Below are 22,212 nucleotides of genomic sequence, written 5' to 3'. Positions count from 1 at the left end.
GAAAGAAATCTGCATATATTCTAGATATAAGTCCTATATAATAATGTGTTTTGCAAATATTCTCTTCCAGTTTATGTGCTCTCTTTTCATTTGCTTAACTGATTTTTGAAGAAAATTTTAATTTGGATAGACTCCAAATTAACTTTTCATTTTCGTTATAATTTTAGCTTCAAAGATCATTGACATTCTCCTTGTTTTGTTTTTCGTTTAGAAGGCCTATCATCTTAAAACGTATACCTAGATATGTGGTCAAATTTTAATTAATTTTTAAATGTAGTATTCAATAATGACAAAACTCATCCTCATGTATAGTTCCAGTGAGTTTTAATGGTTATCCCTTTGAATTTTTCCCTTTTCCCCCAGTGAATCACATTGACTCTTGCATTCAAAATTAAGTGACCATTTATTTGTCTATTTCTTCATCCTTTGTATTTCATTAATCTATACAGTAAAATCAATGTTGACTATTTAAAACATAAATGTATAATAAATATTCCATTTTATTTCAAGATTGTTTTAGTTATTTTATATTCTTTTAATTTTTAAATAATTTTTATCAATTTCCACAAAAGAATTTTGCTGAATTTTGGGTGGATATGCACTGCATCTACAGATTAATTTAAGGATAGTGTGCACCTTAACAATATCTATGGCAAATAATTTATAAATTGTGATTATTCATTGTTAATATCCTTAGATTAGCTGGACACTTTATGCTGATATTTTAGCCTGTAACCTTACTGAATTCACTTAGTAATTTCTGTAATTTATGTACAGATTTCATTGGATTTGTTAAATATGCCACCGCATAATCGGTAATCAGCATTTCCCATATAATCTATAATCTATACATCTTCTTGTATTTTGGTGGGAATTAAAACCTCTGATATGTTTAAGAGGAGTGCGAAAACTAGATACCCTGGCTTTATTCTACAGAAAAAGTACTCAGACTTTGAATGTAGAGAACTACATTTGGTGTGGTTTTATAGTTATGTAACAGATAAGGAGATTTTCTTCCTTTTCTTTTTCTTTTTTGAGACAGAATTTCTCTGTGTAGTTCTAGCTGTCCTGGAACTTGCTCTGTAGATCAGGCTGGCCTTGAACTCACAGAGATTCACCTGCCTTTGCCTCCTGAGTGCTGGGTTTAAAAGTGTGCAACACCACTGCCTGGTGAAGAGATTTTTTTTTTAATCACTAACTTTCTGGGGATTTTCTAAATAGTTTGGTCTCTAACTTTGTCAAATGCTTGCTGTTTTTTCTATTGAAAAACTTGAATCCATTTTCTAATTTTGATTTTTAATATTGAGTTACATTGATTTATCTGAACCAATGTTACATTCTCAAGATAAACTCCATTTGATCCTGTCATATTATTTATTTTAATATACATCTGACTATCTGGGACTTATTAGTATTATGGTGAGAATTTTTACACCTCTATTCTTGTGGAATAGTGGCTTGCAAGAGTCCTTTTTGTTTGGCTAAATAGTAATGCTAGGTTTATTACATTAATAATAAGATAGGCATAATGATAATACCAATTGACATGCCAACATGAACAGGGCAAATTCCACCTGGTCCCATTTCTAGATGAAGAGAGCTACAGGTGGATAATGACTGTTGAGAGAGGGAACTTTAGTTTCCTCAAGAAATAAGCTCCCACATAGGATGTCTGACCCCAAGTGGTTAGCCCTAGACACATGTACATGTACATACAAGCAACACTATATTGGTTCAGAATATATGTATGTTTATATATACATATGTGTGTTTATATATATCCACACATAAAATACAACACACACGTGTACATATATGCATGCATGTATGTATGTGTGTGTGTATTTTTGTATAGAGATAGAAAAAGTAAAGAAGAAACCATGAAAAGAGGATTATGGGAAGAGTTTGACGGGGAAGGAAAGAAGGGAGTGATGTAGATAGAGTACTCAAGTTCAGAGCTCTCAAAGAGAAAGTATAACACAAACAAAATAAGTGGCTGGGCATGCTGATGTACACTTTTAATCTTAGCATTTGGGAGGCAGAGGCAGGTGGATCTCTTTGAATTTGAGTCCAGCCTGGTCTACAGAGTGGGTTCCAGGCTAACCAAGCCTACAGTGAGACCTTGTCTCAAAAAACAAAGATATAAAAAGTCTTTCATGACTTCCTCTTTGTGTGTGTGTGTGTGTGTGTGTGTGTGTGTGTGTGTGTGTGTGTGTGTATTAACCTATACCAATATTCAGATCATTTATGCTCCAGGTATTTGAGGATTTTTTGAGATACTTTTTTGATATATTGATCAACTTCATTGTGGTTAGAGATCAATCACACTGTGAATGATGTCAGCTCTTTGAAACTTGCAGGGTTTATTTAGTTTTATGCTTTATAATACGGCCCACCTTGAAACGTTTCTCTGTACACTTGGAAAGGATGCGTTCTGCTATTTGGGAGTAGAGTGTTCTTTACCAACACTATCAAGTTGATAGACAGCGCTGCTCAGTTCTTTCATATTCTTACTGATGCAATTTAATTATTCTATCAATTACTGAGAAATGAATGTCAACACATCTAAATATAATTATGGTTAGACTTATTTTTCCTTTCTCTACTATTGTTTTAGGGTTTATGCATTTGGAGATTATTAAGTACATAATTATGCCATGCCTCCCTAGTAAACTGACTCCCTATCATTATATAATGAACCCTTTTCATATTCTGAAGTCTTTAGCTGATATTAACATATCTAAAGCAGCTTTCTTTTGGGGTTTTCATTCTTTTATTTTTAGTTTGTCCATATCTTTACATTTAAAATTCATTTCTTATAAACAGGGTTTAATTAGGTATTGCTTTTCTTTCTTCTCTTTTTAAATGAAAAGCTTTATTTTATTTTGGGGTGTGTGTGTGTATGTCTGTCTGTCTGTCAGTCTGTAGGTGCACAGGTATGCGGGGCCTGTGGAGGCTAGAAGAGGGCATCAGGTACCCTGGAGCTGGACTTACAGGTAATTGTGAGCCTCCTGATGTAGGTGCATGGAACTGAATTAGGGTCCTCTGAAAGAGTTACAAGCATTCTTAACTGCTAAGTTACCTCTCCACTGCCACCATCTTTAATAATGGTTGGGACAGAATTTATGACTTTATACATGCAAGGCAAGTGCTCTGCCACCATGCTGGATTCACAATAGTGTCTACTATTCACGGTAGTTATCTTGCTGAATTCCTCAGGCTGGTCTTGAACCTACGCTGTAGCTCAGCTTGGTCATAAACTTGTGATCCTGCCACCCCAGTATGTCAAGCACTTGAATTGTGTGCCTGTGCATTCAGATTTGGTGGCTTTTTATATTTCATCAGAACTTTTCTTTCATTCACTTTAAGTGGTTAGATGTGAACTATCTAATAAACCTTTAACTCCATGTGCCTCTAGAAATTTTGATTTTGTATGACTGATGTGAATTGAGATGTGTGATGATATTAAATGCTCATCATGGAATTTTGATGATATATACATATATAACATATATAATATGTCATCAAATGACTTTATATTAATTATATGTTAAAACTATTTTTGCATAGATTATATTAAATTTACTAAATTAATTTTATCTATTTTTTAAAATGTGACCACCAAACAGAAAACAAACTCAATAATGCCTTTGGCAGTTGCTTGTCTTATAATGTCTTGCCTGGGCTTTTTCTTTCTTTTTTATTTTAAATTTATCTTTTTTAGTTTTTATTTTTAATTTCATTTTCCCCTCTTTTTACCCTACACATCCTTTGCATAAATGTTAGGGCTTCTGGCTCTGTGTGCTTATGGGATTCCTGGATGCTCGAATGAGTGGATCTCTGCGTCTATTATCTTTTTCTTGTCACTTTTACTGAGCTCCTTTTCTTCTGTTTGCTTTGTCCTATTCTGATGTGTTAGTCTTTGTTTTACCTTATTATATTTCATTTTTTTTAGTTTGTTTTCTAATGAGAGACAAAGAGGGGGTATAGATGGGAGGGGAGTTGAGCAAGAACTGGGGAAAAACCATAGTCAAGATATAGTATTCGGAAAAGAAATCTGTTCTAACTGGACATTTCTTGTCCCACCTGGTCCAACAGTCATTTTTAAAGTAATCACTCAAAGTTTGATATTAATTACATACTGTTTGGCCTATTAGCTCAGGTTTACTATTAACTAACTCTTACAACTTAAATTAACCCACAATTATTATCTATGTTTAGCCATGTGGCTTGGTATCTTTTCTCAGTGAGGCATTCTTACCTTGCTTCCTCTACATCTAGCTTGCTACTGATTCTCTGCCTTTCCTCTTCTCAGAATTCTCCTAGTTTGGTTGCCTCACTTATACTTCCTGTCTGGTTACTGGCCAATCAGCAGTTTTGTCAACATGAGTGACAAATCTTTACATTTACATCATCCCCCAGCAATCTATCTTCAATAAAGATTAGTATTTGCTTCTTAAGCAACTATTTAAAAAATGACTGACATTCAGTGAGAAAAGTCATGCAAACCAGGGAGAGATAAAGTAAGACATAATGTGATGATTTGAACACTAATGGCCTTCATAGGCTCATACATATATTTGAGTGCTTAGTAACCAAGGAGTAGAACTGTTTGAAAGGATTAGAAGGCTTAGTAGGTGTGGCCTTATTGGAGTGTGTCCCTAAGGCTTTGAGGTTTCAAAAGCCCACATCAGTCTAGGTCTCTCTGTGTCTCTGTCTCTGTCTGTCTGTGTGTGTGTGTGTGTTTCTCTGTGTCTCTGTCTCTGTGTGTGTGTATCTTTCTCTGTGTCTCTGTGTCTCTGTCTCTCTCTCTCTCTCTCTGTCTGTGGATTGGGATGTAGCTCTTGGCTATTTCTCCAGCACCATGCTTGCCTACCTGTTACCATGTTCCATGCTATGATAATGAACTAACCCTCTGAACTCTAAGCAAGCTCTCAGTTAAAAGCTTTCCTCTATGAAAAAAAAAATGCAGCGACTAGAACCTTGTTTGCTTACACTTCTATTGGGCAGCACTGATTTACATAATTTTCATTTAATTTCATTGAGAAGATGACATATACGCAATCAGCCAATTGTTTAGCTGTGTTCTATTTTTCTGATTTGTTTTTCCTTCTCTTGTTTCATTCCCTGTCTGCTTTTGAATTGATTTGTTTTTTATTTTCCTCAAATACTGGCTTATTATTTTTAAATGTTAAAAGGTCCTATGGATTCTGTTGTTAATTTTTAACTTATTGTGGCCTTTTCAACAGTATCATCATTTGGAAAGAATCTCTCATAACCACAAATTTCTAATACTTTCCTTTCTTTATACATGCTACTTTGGCGATACATTATACTTTCCCATGTTCAACAAATCCAGAGGACATTACTTCTATTTTTGTCCTAAGTAGCCAGTGTTTCTTAAAATAACTTTGACGAGGGCACTGCATGCTGCTGTTGCGTTGCTGCTGGGGCTTCCATCCAGGGCCTTGTGCATGATAAGCATGTGCTGCTGAGCAGCGCCTGCAGTCCAGAAATACTTCTCGTATTTACTTTCATTTTAACTATTTCTGGAGCTCCCCATTTTCCCTGCAGTGACCAACATTTCTCGGTGTTTCAGTTTCCTTCTCTTGAAGAACTTTACTTGCCAGTTTTCATATTGCAAGTCCGCTGGAAATGCTATCACTTAGTTTTTGTTTAACTAGGGGAAAACCTCTTAATTTCACCTTCTTTTTGAAAGGTAGTTTTTTTCCCCTGGGTATAAAAACCTAGATTAAAAGTTCTGGGTTTTTTTGCCCCCTCAGCATTTTAAAGGTGTCAATGCATTGAATTGTTGTTGGATGGCTTCCAGTATGAAGCCAGCTGAATTATAATTTTTGTGCTTATATACATGATAAGTGTTTTCCCTCTCGATGCCATCAAAATTATTTTTATTTTATGACATTGAATAGGATATATTCTGGGATTTTTTTCTGTATATATTGACTTTTTTGTTTAATACAACTTCGGCTTTTTATATGTTTATCTTGTAGAATTATTTTGGCCACTCTCTCTTCCAGAACCATTCTGTACTGCTGTCTTTCTCTTTTCTTGCTGAAGTTCCATTGGCTTACATGTCTGACCATTTCAACTGCTGCCTCGCAATGAAGAATCTTCTAGTGCCCGCACCAATGTTGTCTTCTGTTGGGCTTTGGTCTGGATATGTTTCCTCCAACTATTTTAAAAAGTTCTCAGATTATTTTCTGTAATCAATTTCATGAGGAGTGCCTTGAAATAATTTCTTATTTCTGCTGCTTTGGGTATTGAGTCTTTCTGGGAACACTCACATAACCACACCCAGAGTGTTGTTCTAAATACAGTCACTTCACTCCTTAGTCAAATGAGCTTTTTTCCTCTTTCAACTACCTCTGATTATTACATTTTGAATGTCTGCTAGTGCTGTCATTCAGGACGTCAACCATCCGTGTCCCCAGTGAGTAATGATCCGCTCATTTCAGATCATGTATATTTTTTTCTAAGTAGAAGTTCAGTTTCCTTTTTGAAAACTATCCTCCATTAATCTCCCTTCAGAGCTCCACAACACCTATGTACAATTCTGTCATCCGTGAGTGACTCTGAATGCATTGGCTGATTTTTCTCTTGGTTATGGGACATATTTTCTTGCTTCTTTTCAAGCCTGGAAATATTTGGTTGTGTGGTGACATTACTAATTTTATAATATTGGTTGCTGATTTTTGTTGTGCGCATGCACTGGGCTTTGTCTCTTGGAATCGGTTTGGTCCTTCTGAACTCCATAAGGCCAATATAGGATAATATTTAGCCTACACTAATTAGTCCCCATTACCAAGGTACTAGCCTTCTGAGACCCCATCTAACACCATTCATTATAAGGTTATTTCAGTCTAACTACTGGGACACCAACTGCTGCTTGTCTATGTCTATGTGATTTTGAGGGTAGTCTGGCCTATTCCTTCCAAGAGGTTATTTCTGCCACATATATAATCCTCTCAGTACTCAGCAGCAAGACTTGTGAGGGAACTCTTGAAAGATGTAGGGAGTTCTCTCTCTCTCTCTCTCTCTCTCTCTTTCTCTATCTATCTATCTATCTATCTCTATCTCTCTCTCTCTGTTTTCACTCTAAAGCTCTCACCCCTTCACAATTCACAGAGTCTAACCTGTTCCATCTCTGGACCCATCTTCCCCTAAGGAAGACTGCCGGGCAGTGTTTTGATTTCCTCTCACCTTTCTTACTATGCAGGAAGAAAGCCACTTAGGGGTCAGTGACCTGCAATGCCTGTTGTCTGAGGGCTTAAAAAGTTAGTTTCTAGTAACTTAAGTGAGGAGGCTAAATCCACTCACTTTTATCCGATATAGCCTGTATACACAGATGTAGCCATTTAAAGGCTATGCTGTAAGGTAGAGTGAAAATAGTAAAGTTTACCGTTAAATAATTGTAATGGGCAAATAAAGTATTTCAAGACAGTAACATAGATACCCAAATCAGGTCAAGATGCTAATAGTCCCAGAAAAGACAACAGAAGCTTGAACTGTTGGCAGTAGACACTGCATGGGTAAAATTCATGGATAGGACAGATATTTCCAGCAAGAGGATCTAGTGAGTGAATGAATCTGGGAAAATCAGATGAGGTAAGGAACACAAAATCATCTTTCAATATCAGTTCAAGTACTTGTTGAACACTTGCTGTGTGCCCAGGGCGGTGGCAGGTTGGCAGACAACAAGTACGATGACACGGTAACTGGTCTAAGAGAATTACCGAACTTTAAAATGCAAACATGAGCGGAGTTATGGACTTCTGATACAAAAGTATAAATAAGATGTTATAGAAACAATGATGCAGCTACGGCTGAGGGAGTCAAGGGGACCTTTTAAAGAGGAAGTCATATTCCCGACAGGGTCTGAAAGGCAAGCGCTTGAAGACGAAAGATGTTGCAAGAAAGGAAAACAAAAGATGATTATTTCCAGCGCAAATGCGGTTTTGCTGTGAATGTGTATAGAATATATTGTATGATCAAGATGTATACATTTAAAAGTGTAACATTACAAATTCAGGATATTACTATGTCTCCGAGGACTGTTTTTGTAGACGCATACATCATGAGAAATGCGGAAATAAGTTTTGGTGATGCCACAGGACTCAAAGCAGACTCTGTATTGTCTGATACATAGTGCAGAAGAAATCAATATTTATGCCTACTTCCAACCCAGGATGCAAAAATGCAATTACTTTAAAATGTCTACACTCATGTACCAAGATAATGTTCAAACAAGTCATGCACTTTAAAAGAGATAGAAATAAATATTTGAAATGGGTATAAGAAATGAAAAAAAAATGTTATATAGCCTTCATTATTTTAAAGTTGCCTTTATGTGAGAGAATTCCATTGACAATCATCACCACGCATCAAAACACTGTTCTTGGGCTATTGGCCTCCATGTCCTTAGTAGCATAGATATGCCTTGTTGATATTGCAGTTTTAAGCAGTCTGATGCTGATTCTGACTTAATAAACCTGTGTTCCCATTTAAATTTCTATCCTTAAGTGTGCCTGGCACGCATTAGTCAAGGCTCCCCTGTTCAGTTCCCTCAGGAAAATAAAACTCTCACCCCCTGCTTTGTGGAGCAGAGAGCTGGTCATTGGGTAGTTCAGAGTTGTGGTGGTGTGTGTTGAGGGTGCGGATATAGCTGCTTCTCAGATGGACAGTGAGCCAAGTTCATGACTGTGCAGTACATACTTCCCCGGCAGAGGTGCCAGACACCAATTCCTGAGCTTTGTGGGGAAATTGTGGGGAGGACAGGTGTGGAACTCCACACAGTAAATGAGATTTTATTTCTGCCTTTCCCACAAGCACATCAGCTCCTCCGGGTCCAGTGACTCAGCTTCCACTCACCCTTCTTCATTCAGAAGTCACCGCTGTGGTATTATTTAGTTTTTGTTCTCTTGGCTCTAAACTCCTTGATGGTTTATTACCTTATATTTTTAAATCCATTTACTATCACTCTAATAAACCTCCAAGAGGGAGCTGAAAAATGCATGTATTCAAAGCTTCCTCTAACGGGAAGACCTTCAGCTCATTGCTTTTTAATATCTGTGCCTGTGCATCTTATAATATGCATGATATATTTGCACAGTGATATGCATGCACGATTTATGAATTAATACCTACGTACTGTCAGTTTGAATTAGTCCTTTTCCTCCTAACAGGTGATAGCATATGATTACAAAGGGTTGGAAACTATCTTGCCTGACCTCTAAATTACGCTGCCTTCTAGGGTTCAGAATGTGGCTTTTCTCTCATTTTGTGTTCAGAACCCCTCAAAATGAGCTTGTTTAGTTACAGTGTTAATCACTTCACTTCTAACCCTGAGCTATTCTTTTAGCTTCAGATATCAAATTTGCACTTGATGTTATCACCAGTATCGCATTGTTATAGCCCAAACTCAACTCAACTCCTTTGCCCTTCACAGACACCCCAAACTGTATTTCATCAAGTCCCCAGTTAAAAATTTGTATTGATTTAAATTATATCATGATTCCAAACACAGCACCAAAGAAACCTGAAAAGACTGATGACAGACAATATTCCAGGGAAAAGGGAATAGGAAATAAATAATTATTTTTATTTTTACTTACCTGGGCTAAGCGAGTTTGAGAGAAAGCTAGATAATAGGAATGGAGAGCCACAGAGTGGTGTGTGTGTGTGTGTGTAGTTTTCTATTATGACTTTCACATTTCACTTTCTCTGTTTAACCTTAATGTCTCTTAGTATCTTTGTCTTTGTGAGTTTGGGGGATAAGGTACATTATTAGTTGCCATTCAGTGAGTTTGAGGAAGGTGTGGAGAGAAATGCGTTTGTTCAGTTCTCCACTTGTACCTGGAAGTGGAAGAGTGTTCATGGGGGCGTCCCTACACAAGGGTATTCAAGAAGTGAGGAAATAAGCCATGTAAATATCTGAAAGAAGAACATTCCAGATGGAAGGAGCTATACATGGAAAGGATCCGAAATTAGGAGAGTTCTTAACGTGCACAGGGACAGGGAGGCAGCCCAATGTTGCTGAGATGAGACTGAGAAGCGGATGGAAGGAAAGCACTAGAGAAAGGGAAGCTGGAGTCTTGACAAGGGGCAAATCATTCATGAGAGTCCATCCACAGTGAGGACTTTTACTCAGTGAAATGGAAAGCCCTTGAAAAATGTAGATAGACATTATTAAAATTGTACTTTAAATAAATCGCTCTGCTATGATATCCCATAACAAGATGAAGTCAGAAGCATGGACACTAATTAGGAGGGTCAAGGCAAGAGCTCATGGTGCCTTGAGCTAGAAGGACGGCAACAGATTTGTTGAGAAGTGATGTCCTCTTAGGCTTTGAAGTTAGAGCCACTGGGATTTTACAAGTCGATTGGCCAGGAGAAGCAGCAAGGTTACTCCAAGGTTTTGGCTTCAGCAAAATGGAACTGTAGTGTTGAAATTATAAATGCTGGAGATGAAACAGACTCCTTTAGGGCAGGGAAGCATAGGAGCTCGGTTGGATGCTAAATTTGAAATAATTACTAAAACACGAGATGGTTATTTCAGGTGGCTGTTGAATATGAGTGTGCAGTTTGAAGGAGAAGTCGAATGGAGGATACTAGTGACAGAAGTGAATGTCCTATTGGCGTTCCACAGACAATAACACGACTCAGAAAGAGAGGTGTTCTGGATTCGACTAATGCTCACAGTTAGGCAAAGAAGAGGCATCCAGAGCAGAGTATGTCTTAGGTATAAATCAAGCAAGTTATCCTTGCCTATCAGAAGTTTGAAGGCTCAAGTTTCAGTAGTTTGGCAGATGTGATCAGACATAGAAATCACACTCAGTCAAAATAGGAAACAAAGGTCCCTATTAGCTGAGCAGCATAAGGAGAAGAAAAGTGATGGAGTTAATAGCAGTTATCAAGGAAAATAAAACGGTGAATTCTTTAGGAAATTATGGTAGCAATGCACAGCTAGGTTAAACCACTGAAGTCTTAGATCATGAAGAGTAATCAGCTTGTGCAAACATCTGTATTTCATTGACCAGGCACAGCTGAGAAGTCAATAGAGATTTAGGTTTAGCCAGATTCTGAATGTTTTTCATGCAAGTTTGATGAAAAGTCACATGGGAAAGTAAGGTATGGTGATGACTGTGAAGTGATGGATATCTCACTAAGCATACTCTAGTTTTTGCTCTAGTCAAAAAACTAAGAATCACCCTGGGTTCCTCTCTTGAGTTCCCAAAATTCATCATCAGGTCCTACTGCCCCCATCAAGATATGTCTAGGTTTCATTATTTTTATTCTGTCTCCATTCTCATCATGTTAGCCTAGTTGTTTGGCTCCTCTTGGAGCCAATGTCTTTACCATCCAACTCAACACTCCCCCTACGCTCCGGTCCATCCTCCACACAAGAGCTAGCAGAAGTTCCTGAAATCTCAGTATCTGTTCCCACTGGAGATTTGTTTTAACTCAAATCACAGACACATAGGCTTTGCTTATTTCTCCAACCTCCGGCACCGCCTTTCCCCATTGTTCTCTATCACAGACACGCTGGTCTCTTCTCTAGTCTTCCTTTATCCCAGATTGATGAAATACTTTTTCCTTACTTGTGCTGAACTTCCACTGGCACGTCAATGGGCTGTTCTTACTAATAATTCATGCATTAATCTGATTAGATTGGAACTGCCCCAGACATGGGTGTAAAGACATCCCAGTGCCCTGGATTTGAAGTACCTCTAGAGCCAGGTGGTGGTGGCACACGCCTTTAATCCCAGCACTTGGGAGGTAGAGGCAGACAGACCTCTGAATTCAAAGTCAGCCTGGTCTACAGAGCAGGTTTGAGGACAGCCAGAGCTACACAAAGAAACCCTGTCTCTAAAACCTAAAAAATTAATTAATTAATTAAAGTACATATAATATACCATCATATTTCTTTTAATGTTCTTAAACAATCTGATTCTATTTTTGTGTGTCAAGATATCTGCACACATTAATTAGAAGGAGAATGTTGTTTCCTGGTGTGTTCTATCAGAGTGATGGCTTTGCCACTTTCTCATTTCAGGAAATTGACACTCTTAAGCTCTTTTTGTGTGTGTTATATTGTGGAGGCCCAAAAATGTGAGCTTATTCAACCATGACTGAAGGTCAGAGAGTTTGAGCTTATTCAAAGTTGTTGACAACAACTGTGGCTATACATCCTGACCTAGGGTGTGGTTACTTGGTGTTTTGGACATTAAGATAGCCCGTAGAGGTGTATCTTTTGCATCCTGACCAAAGGTCAGAGAATTCAAACATATTTCTGTTCCTTCTTTTGAATTAGGAGATTTGAGTAAGGTAGTGACCGCCTTCAAGATACCTGGTCTAGGGTGGATTCACAGCCCAAACAATGGAATGCTTTTCATTTTTCTTTCTTTCTTTTCTTTCTTTCTTTCTTCTCTTTCTTTTCTTTCTTTCTTTCTTTTTGAAAGCTTGTAATTATATTTATTTACAGAAAACTCGGCAGTACATTTAACTCAGCTTAGTGGCTAGTTCTTTGTCCTTTGCCTTTTCCAGTCTGGCAATTCGAGCCACAGATTTAGGACCTAGGACGTTGCCTCCCCAGGGGTGGCGAATTTCATCATATCTGTCATTGTAATTGGTTCTAATAGCTTCCACCAGCTTGGCCAGAACACCCTTGTCTTCCAAGTTAACCTGTGTGACGGCAATAGCGGTGCACGTCTTCCTATAGACCAGCTGCCCCAGCCTGGCCTTTCCCTTAATGATGCAGTAGGGGACTCCCATCTTCCAACACAGGGCAGACAGGAAGACCACCAGCTCAATGGGGTCTACGTCATGGGCAATCACCACCAACTGAGCCTTCTTGTTCTCTACCAAAGTGGTGACTATATTGACTATATTGACGCCAGCTCGAAGGACAGGTGGTCTCTTAGTTGGGACCCCTTTGCCAGCAGCTTTCTTCTCAGCACGGGCCAGCAGCCTTTGCTTCTTCTCCTGCTTTGTCTCTGGTCTGTACTTGTGGGCACGTTTAAGCAACTGGGTAGTTGTTTGCCGGTCCAGGACCTGGGGGAACTGATTAATGGCAGGAGGAACTTCGAGCCGCTTATAGAGGATGGACCTCTGCCGCTGCAGCCTAATGTAGCCGGGCCATTTGACGAAGCGTGTGAGATCTCTCTTGGGCTTGATGTCCTGCCCAATGTCTAAGTTCTTAGGCCTCTTCTCAAACGAAGGATTCACCACCTTCTTAGCCCCCTGCTTCTTCACGATGGCGGGGGTTGGGGCCACCTTCTTCCCCTTAGCTTTCTTTTTCCCTTGGGCATCTTGCCAGACTGACAGAGAGAGAATTAGAATGCTTTCCTCATGAACTAGTGACGCAATGTCTCAAAGAATTGAAGCAAGTAACTGTTCTGGTTGTTCTTTGTATCATGTTGAAGCAGTGTTTTGTCTTTCCCCCTTTTGTGTTGGGGTATAAAAGTATATGGAAAAATAAACGCTGAAGAATTCAGCATTCAGTATTCACTGAGTTGCCCTCTCTTTACCACCCTATGTCTATTCCTAATCCTCACACCGCGACCCTGGAATGTAAGAACCCGACTTGGCTAGGAGCCCGGCAAAAGTCACCCTGAAAGGTGGCTCACAACATGTGACAGCCCAACAAGGGGCAACTTACAACATTATATCTACCATTAAGTGCTGTTAGAAATTGAGATAAATTTTGAAAATATTTCTGTATTTGCTCATTTAAAAATAACAAAAAAAACCCCAATGTTCTACTAACATAAATACCATTTTGTAAAGAATCGTCTGCTTTTTAAAACAGAAAAACACAGAATGGAGCCTTCGTTCGTTTTGCAAATCTTGTCAATGCCTGGTTTGATTGCTGGTTTGGTACTCTGGATTCTCTTCTCTGTATCCACCTTCACTCTGTAGTGCTACGTTTCTTCTTCTTGTGTAGTTGTTTACTCTGGATTGAAACATTCCCTCCCAGAGGAAAGGCTCACAGATTCATGAAATTCAAAAACCACTTTTAAGATCTTGAGTCTTACAAGACTCACAAGACTCGTTTCTAAGGCTGTATAAGCAGTAAAACGTCACTGGAAATGAGGATGCTGTTCCGTGGTATAATTGACTACATACACACTGTACAAGGGGTACCAGTGATGCAGGTTTTCAGAGTTGTAAACCATGCCAAGTGGAACTTTTCAGTGATGCAGCAGCCTGTGTCACCAAGGATCCTGTAAGAGACTCTGACATTGGTGGCGCAGACTTTAATCCCAACAAATCAGGGAGCACTGGCTCTTTGTGAATTGCAGACCAGCCTGGTGGTCTACACAGTGAATTCCAAGGCAGTCAGTTACATAGTGAGACTCCGTTTCAAAAAATAAAGAAATATAAAACAAAATAAGAAAAGAAAGCCCAATGAACCTTTTCAGTTCACCAAGCTGGTGTCGTTGCTTTCTTTATCTGTGATAGATATCTTCTGAAAGAAATGTTCTTAAAACTTGTATTACAACATATAAAGGAAATCTGCTAGGCATGGTGGAATATGCTTGTAATCCACTATTTGGGAGGTTGGAGCAGGAGAATTATGACTTCGAGGCCAGTCTGGGCTACATAGGAAGGCCATATCTCAAAAGAACAAATTTTAAAAAACATGACACTATATGAAGAAATTTGTCTTTGCACTAAATATTTAATAAATGCTTCAGATAACTGCATATACGTTCTTTGATAGCAAGTAATGCTCAAGAGAACTAAGTCCTTAAAGGTTACATGCAATATGGACTCTGAACCATAACAATTAATTTTGAATAATTAACGAATTTGTGGATAAATTCATTAGTTGATTTTCATATTTGAATGTGTTTTTTACCTAACATAATTTTGTAAGTTCCAACATTGGCCATTTGGAAAATATTTATTCACTAGTTCACAAAAAATTTTAAATGTTGACATATTTATTTTTAAAAAATACACATTCAGAAAAGTCTTTAAATATTGGGAGCTTTCAAGCTCATGATAATGAATAAAAATTTCCAAAGTTCTATTTTTTACTTGACAGCTTTAAACTTGACTCAATTAAAATTTTTTTTCAGAAAGCATTTGCAGAATGCCAAGTCCAGGACCTTACATGTGTCTGCCAGTTGTTTTTTCACACTGTACTGATGTTCTGTGAAAATAAATGACTGCCTCAGCTTTTAGTAGCGGCAATTTTTTTTTTTTTAATGGCAGTGTTTTTCTTAAGATGACTAACATAAATATGGGCTGGAGAGATAGCTCAGAGGTTAAGGTCACTGGTTGCTCTTCCAAAGGTCCTGAGTTCAATTCCCAGCAACCACATGGTGGCTGACAACCATCTGTAATGAGATCTGGTGCCCCCTTCTGGCCTGCAGGTGTACCATCAGGCAGAACACTGTACACATAATAAATAATAAAGAAAACATTAAAAAAAGATGACTATCCTACCAACCATACTTTCTATTTTATCATAAAAAGACATACAATTAAGTATTTAGATTTAATAAAATGAGTCAATGTTTATTCCAAAGCAAGATTTGTGGGTTTGTGTCTTGTTAGTCAGCTAATTAATTAATTAGTTAATCAATTAACCAATTTTGTTTTATTTTATGAGAAATTCTCACTATTTAGTTCAGGCTGGGCTTAAACTCATGTTATTTCTTGCTTCAGTCTCCTAATTGCTAGGTATACAGGTATGTACTACCATGCCTGGAAATATTCTACAGATATTTTGTGTGTGTGTATGTTCTACTATCTATCTATCACACATGCACATGTACATACATACACACATACATACATACATTTTGAGACAAGGTTTCACCACGTAGCCTTAACTAGCACAAAATTCACAGATATCTATGTGTCTCTGCCTCCTGAGTGCTGAGATTAAAGATGTGTGAAACCACACCCTGTTCAACATATTCCTTACTAAATGAAGTTAATGTTTTAATTATATTTTATCTGTGCCATTACTTTGCAAGCAGTGTGTGTCAGTGAAGTATATGTCCACTAATACAGTTTGGAGGCACTATTTTGATTCATGTCCGATGAAAACTGCAGGCAGTTTTACCACCCCACCATTCTTGTTGCAATTCAGTGGGAAAAGAAAAAAAAAGTACTTTAGAATTATTATGAAAACCATTATTATCTCGCAGTTTCCCTGAGTGGTCTCAGAATCTGAGGTCGACCTAGATCACACTTGACCACATGACAGCGTGACACATGTTAGGAAGTCTTTATGATTTCTGTAATGTAAATAAGGAACTGAGTTATTTTACTACATCAGTATATTATGATTGGACAACTTCTTATTTGAAAAAGAATCACCTCTTAGAATTTATTACTTGGCTACAAGCATTTTGGAAGAGAAAAATAGTTTAATGACCAGAATACATCACTATCCATGTTTACAGGGATCCATGTAGACACTGTACATATCACATTACACATACCTCTTAGTCTCGAGAGATTTACATGCAGTACATAAAGGGCATGAACTAACAGAACATGTATATTAAATTACTAATAATGTTAGCTTCTACAGAGACAACCACATATAAGCTAAGATACCTTACCCCTTTTAAGAGGCAAGTTAAAACCCTACTAAACAACTTAAAGACTTGAATACACGTGGAGCTGCCTTTCGATGGGGTGACTTAACAATGTAAGGATGTCAGTTACCAGCCTACATGTCACTTATAATAGACGAAAAGATAAATGTAACAGACCAGAAGTAGACAAGGGAATAACAGCTGTAACTATAGAGGGTGTGTCTGGATTCAATAAAATAGAAGCCTTATACAAATAGGAATAAAGGTAAGATGTAAGCTACTAGGATATAACTCCAACAAGTAAAGAAGAAAGCTGGCAGTGAGTAACTCTTTCAGTCAATTTTACCCTCACTCAGCTGATGGGAAACCATCCAGGTCAGTGTCGCTGAGTGTGGATAAGGGAACAGAGCCTCTTCTCATTAGCTCACTACCATTTTTTTAGAGCAATCTGGCAAAATAATTGTTCTAGTTATGAATGACTACCTGATCAAACTCTGACAAGGACTGGAAAGAAAACAAAGGCATAAAATAATGTAGCCTTCATACCACAGTTTGTAAGAACAGGAAATTTGAAACAACCTCTTATTACATCCCTAAAGGAACATATTAAAAGAAAGACATGGTGTATATCAGTGAAAGCTACAAAACTGAGACCTTATAGACAATACTTTATGGAAATAACAAAAGGAACAGTAAATGATATCCAAGTAACTTGGAAATATATTCAAAAAAGGATACTACATTATTTTCAAAAGTACACACAAATTCATGGGTATCTAAATCCTGCAGAAGTTACCTGCGTAGGTACAAGCATATTAACAAAAATACATCAACTTAAAATATTGTAGAGTGGTAGTACATTTACATAATTTGCCTATTTAGATAAAAGTTATTTGAAAAAATTTAGATCTTTTATGTTAGTCAAGGGAATTAGCCTGAGAGGTCTTGAAAGGAGATCACAGGAATTTAGCATTTCTAGGATTGTGATTACAAGCATCTCTTCTTGACCAAACAAAATTGATTTGTGCCCATTTTTCTTTAGAAAGGTCATCAACAAAGAAGTTGCCATGTCTTTTAATAGTCTATTTTAATCTGTAACAAGCAACTCTACCAGTAAATTTTTTCTCACATCTATACTATATTTCCATAGTAATTTTCATGTTATTTTTCAAAGAACAGGAACAAAAATAGTTGCATAAGTTACTTTTATGTTGCAGTGATTAAACACCCTGACAGAGAAAGAAGAGTTTATTTGACTTACCGTTTCATAAGGGTTAGATCGGTAATGGTAAAGATAGAATGACAGCAAGTGACAGGTATGGCCACTGGGGCAGGAAGGTGAGAGCTTACATCCACACCGCAATAACGAAACAGAGAGAGAACAATTAGAAACAGTACAACTTTTTAAATTTTCAAGGCCTGGCTCCTGTGAGGTACTTCCTCCAACAAGGCCATACCTCCTAACCTCACCCCCTACAGTGCCACCAAGTGTTCAAATACGTGAGTCTATGGAGGACATTCTCAAACCACCACACTGATCTATCTTTTTCTTATAATTATTTATGCATTAAGAGACTGCTATTGTTTCCAAATGAATTTAGCCCATCTTTTCTTATGGGTCTTAATCTGCTCAAAACATTTACCATATTATCAATCTACTCTGAATTTATCTACTTCATGACAATTTTGGCAAGATGAGGAGACATGAACTGGCTGTTTATAATATAACTCAGCAATGGTCCAGAGTATGTCTAATTCAGAAAGCAATTATTTCCAGCTGAGGTTCCTACTAGTCCTCAAAGATAACATCTACTGACTAAGCAATCTTGTCAACATTTTTCTTTATAAGTTTTAGCAACAATGACTTGTATGTATAAAAGTTACTCTTACAGAACATTGCCTTATTTAACCTTCCAACATCTCAGTAACGACAAATAGGATGTCACGTTTCCTTTGCATGGGTGAGTAATATGAACCTAAAAGGATTAAGGTGATTTGCCTGTGGCCACTTAGTCACTAGGTGCTGTAGGTAGAGGGTCTCTTTCTAAGCATATAGGAAGTGTATGAACGGAAGCCTGAATAGAAGACTGTATGCAGTAAGAGAAAGAGTGCACTTTGCAGCCAGATAACATGCATTTAGACTCTAGCTTTGCCACTGGCAGTCACATGACCGTATAGTAATAATAGGATTGATATGAACATTATGATGAAAATGTAACAAATTGTATGAACTCTGATTTCTATATTCTCCTGTTCTGATGACATAAACAGATCTGATTTATAAATGTGTCCCAAAATATTTCCACTTGCCTTCTCTGCTCCCATACCACCAATTTAATCTTTTTGAAGAATATTTGCTCTTATAATTTGCTTGGTTTTTTCTCCTTTTTCTTCTATGGCAAAATTTCACAGCTATTCTAGTGTTTTAGATATTTGTTAACAAAATGGTGAAAGTCAGGAAACATTCATTTTGTTTTGTGTGACAAAACTTTTCCTGGGGAGATCAAAGTGTGGATACCACCAAAGTTCAACCCGATAAACCGATTAGTTTTGTTGAGGTTCACTTACAGGAATATGGGCAAGGGGTTGTTTACACTGCACAGCCGACAGGCAGTTCAGCAGGCTAGAGAGTGCCAGTTGCATGTCCAGGTTCCTCAGGAGCTCTAACCCTCTTCCAATCAGCTTGGCTGCTTTCTGCTTCTTCCAGACAGTTGGTTGGGTCTTAAAGTCTTCTTTGCAGCTTGACTAGGTTGAGAACCTTCTTTGCGGCCTGGCTCTGCTTCCCTGAGGGGAACTCTCAGCTTTTATTGCAGACTCTGGCATGGAAGGGGTCTAATGAATCTTGCCAATTTCAGGGACTTCCTGAAATTATTTTGAGTCATTTACTGTCTGTCTTAAAGAATTTACCTGCAGAATGGAATGTTTCAATATTAGAGAAAATGGCTACACCACACACCGACACCGACATTTTCATTCTCTCTGAGAGAATGAAAATATAAAGTGGCCTTAGATCATTAGGCCACCTTACAACTATGTATAAACCAAAACAGAAAAATTTTAAATATTTCTATTCACGTTTACTTGTGGGTATTTTGTTATTATTGTGGTTGTTGGCTGATTGTTCAGAAACAAGGTCTTACTTTCTAGGCTAGGTTGGCCACGAGCTTACTATGTAGCCAGGACTTGTCTAGAACTCAAAATCCTCCTGATTCTTCATCTGGAGTGTTGAGAATAGGGTGTCTGTATTTCTGAAGTGGTGAAAGAAAGCAGATCATTCCAGGTTTCCCATTAATTGACTGTATCATTTCTTAGTTTATAATCTAACTGTTCAACACCTTCTTCAATTACAAGAATCAATTTAATTCTCCTTTTTCCTGAGTGTTGTAGAACTGATAGCTCTCTAGTACTACCTAATAGCTGTTAAAACTGAAGTTTACCCAGGTAAGGATTCTGTCAGGTGAACAATTAATTTAAATAGGTCAAGAGGGAAAGATTAAAGCAGAAGTGAATCACTAATCTGAAAAACCAAGCAACAAACAAACATACAAAAAAAATAAAACCATGGAGTATGAGGAGATGGTTCAGTATGTAAGGGTTCATAACGCTCTTACATAGGACCTGAGTTTGGCTACGAGCACCCAAGCTGGGAAACTCACAATTATCTATAATTCCAGTTCCAGGGGAATCCAATGCCTCTGACCTGGAACTCATATGACATACCCCCCACAGAGACACATAATCATCCATAAAGTGCATCTCTTAAAAATGTATTATGAGGGCTGAAGAGGTGGCTCAGAAGTTAAAAGCACATATGGCTCTTGCAGAAGATGCAAGTTCAGTCTCCAACACTCACATGGCTGGTTGGTTCACAATTACTTAATTTCAACTCCCAGGGGAACCCAGTTCCTTTGACCTGAGTAGCTGTACTCACATGAAATACCCACACACAGGCACGTGAGCACACACACACACACACACACACACACACACAGACAGACACACAGACACACAAATTAAAAATAATAAGAATGAATCTTTTTAAAAAAATGATACCATATTAGAATGTTCGAGGATTTTACCTAGTGGGTATTACAGAATTTATAACTGAGGCCTCAGCAACCAGGACCTGAAAGAAAGAGCAAGGCAACTGATGGCTGCCTCTGCATTCAGGATGCTGTGCCATGTAGCCATACAGATGCTATCAATTATGTTGTAGTTATTTAATAATGTTTCAGGTCTTTCATCCTTTCAGTGTGCTGTCCTTGCTCTAACATGTTGAATGGAGGGGCTGCTTGTTGTTTGTCTTGGTTTGTCCTGGCTGCCCGGCTAGCTTACACCCGAAATAACCACACAGAAACTGTATTCATTAAAACACTGCTTGGCCCATTCGCTCTAGTTTTTATTGGCTAATTCTTACATCTTAATTTAACCCATTTCTATTAATCTGTGTATCGTCACGTGACTGTAGCTTATTGGCAAGATTCTAACCAGCATCCCTCTCATGAAGAAGATCCATGGTGTCTCTCACTCTGCCCTTCTTCCCAGCATTCAGTTCTGTCTTCTCCACCTACCTAAGTTCTACCCTATCAGGCCCAAAGCAGTTTCTTTATTCCTTAACCAATGAAAGCAACACACGAACAGAAGAACCTCCTACACTACTAACATCCAAACTGTGACTTGACTCAGAAGGATACTCAGAAAAGCTAAGACATACTGTATTTTCTCTATTCTGGATCATCTTCACTTCATAGTCACTGGGTCTAATGTTGAATTACATTTAACAGTGATGTTTACTTACAAGCTCATCAGGTACCAAGGAGAGCAGGAATCCACTGTCATGCTATGTGCAAATCTATGTGTACAAAGAATCTTTTCAACAGATAATCTTGTAGTTATCTGTTGCTAATTTTGAAGTTAAGTTGGGATCTTGATTATGGTATGAGAATCTTTCATTAAAGCACTGAATATCTATCTATCCCGCTGGCTTTTTAGAAAAGCAATTTTTAATTTACAAAAAAAAGGTGTGGTTTTAGTCAAAAGGATTTACACAGGGGAAATAAAAAAAAGCAAACAAAAGCAAAAACACTACTATTTCTCAGAGGTATAGAAATGCTGTCAGGTCAAAGGGAACTGAAGAGATCAAGGTTTGAGCATGGATGAAGACATACCACAGGTTATCATGGTCACAACTAACAGTAACCTGATACTATTCTGAATTATTTTTAAATATTACACATACATGTTTACTCTTAGGTTATGATGTACTACTGAAAGAAAAAGTATGTAACTATGCTGATAAGATAAAATTATTGGCAGTTAAAATAAAGAATCTTCATTTACCTCTTTCTTTTTTTCCTACCTCCTAAAGCGACTGTAGATTGCAAAATGTGGGTGAGATTATCAAAATTGCTAGCAACAAGCAGTTCAGGGGTCTACAGATTTGGTATGTGCTACTACCAGTTCACTAGCTATGACTAAACATTTTTTTCAAATAAATATAGATTTTAAACATTTTAAATTAAGTATAAAAGGCTCAACTGAATTGTTTAATGACTAATACTTTTTTCTTTATGAAAACTTCCAGTTCATCATTAATTCATGCACATTGTTGATTGAAAACTATAAGATTTTG

The 22,212-nt window shown here is 37.6% G+C and overlaps 1 pseudogene; it reads right to left on the bottom strand.

Moving 5' to 3' along the window:
- Positions 1-12,519: 12,519 nt before the first annotated feature.
- LOC125401418 (large ribosomal subunit protein eL8 pseudogene) lies at positions 12,520-19,548 on the bottom strand (annotated as a pseudogene).
- Between the last annotated feature and the right edge of the window lie 2,664 nt (positions 19,549-22,212).

This window comes from Myodes glareolus, chromosome 4, assembly GCF_982192425.1.
Source record: "Myodes glareolus chromosome 4, mMyoGla1.1, whole genome shotgun sequence".
Lineage (NCBI taxonomy): Eukaryota > Metazoa > Chordata > Mammalia > Rodentia > Cricetidae > Myodes > Myodes glareolus.
Note: the sequence above shows the minus strand (reverse complement) of the source record. Positions and strands in the feature narration are given on the sequence as shown.